The sequence below is a fragment of the Egretta garzetta genome, unplaced genomic scaffold, assembly GCF_000687185.1.
Source record: "Egretta garzetta isolate BGI_Z169 unplaced genomic scaffold, ASM68718v1 scaffold1585, whole genome shotgun sequence".
Lineage (NCBI taxonomy): Eukaryota > Metazoa > Chordata > Aves > Pelecaniformes > Ardeidae > Egretta > Egretta garzetta.
Window position 1 is genome coordinate 11,525 of NW_009259736.1, and position 452 is coordinate 11,976.

The following is a 452-nucleotide window of genomic DNA, read 5'->3' on the forward strand; positions in this document are numbered from 1 at the left end:
CCTGGCCCTCAGCACCGCCTCTGCCCGGCTGTTAAATCCCCCCAGGGCTGGGGATTCGACCCCTTCCCTGGGCAGCCCCTTCCCGCGCCTGACAACCCTTTCCATGGAAAAAATTTTTCCCAATGTCCAACCTCAACCTCCCCTGGCGCAACCTGAGGCCGCTTACATGGGCACAACCCCAAGCACCTTAAAAGGTGACAAGGAAGGGACCGTCCCCGCCATCCCCGGGAAGGCTTTACTCCCCGTGCAGCCCCTCAGGGCTCCTCTGCGCCCACGCAGATCGTTAGAGCGCTAACGAAGAGCAGCGCTCAGCCCATTGCTCGGCACAGGACCCATTTCGTGGGCTCTGTCCCCCTGCCAGCATCCCTTGCCCGGGATGCTGTGGGTCCTCCCTGCCCAGCCCGGGACCCGCTCCCAGCCCAAAGCGGCTGGAAGTCGCTGGAAGCGACTTC

The 452-nt window shown here is 63.9% G+C and overlaps 1 protein-coding gene across 1 annotated transcript in view; it reads right to left on the reverse strand.

Moving 5' to 3' along the window:
• Positions 1–452, reverse strand: part of LOC104126879 (heat shock 70 kDa protein 12B-like) — a gene marked incomplete at its 3' end in the record, with an annotated part of 11,192 nt that overhangs the window by 6,458 nt on the left and 4,282 nt on the right. The gene's annotated exons all lie outside the window — the stretch shown is intronic.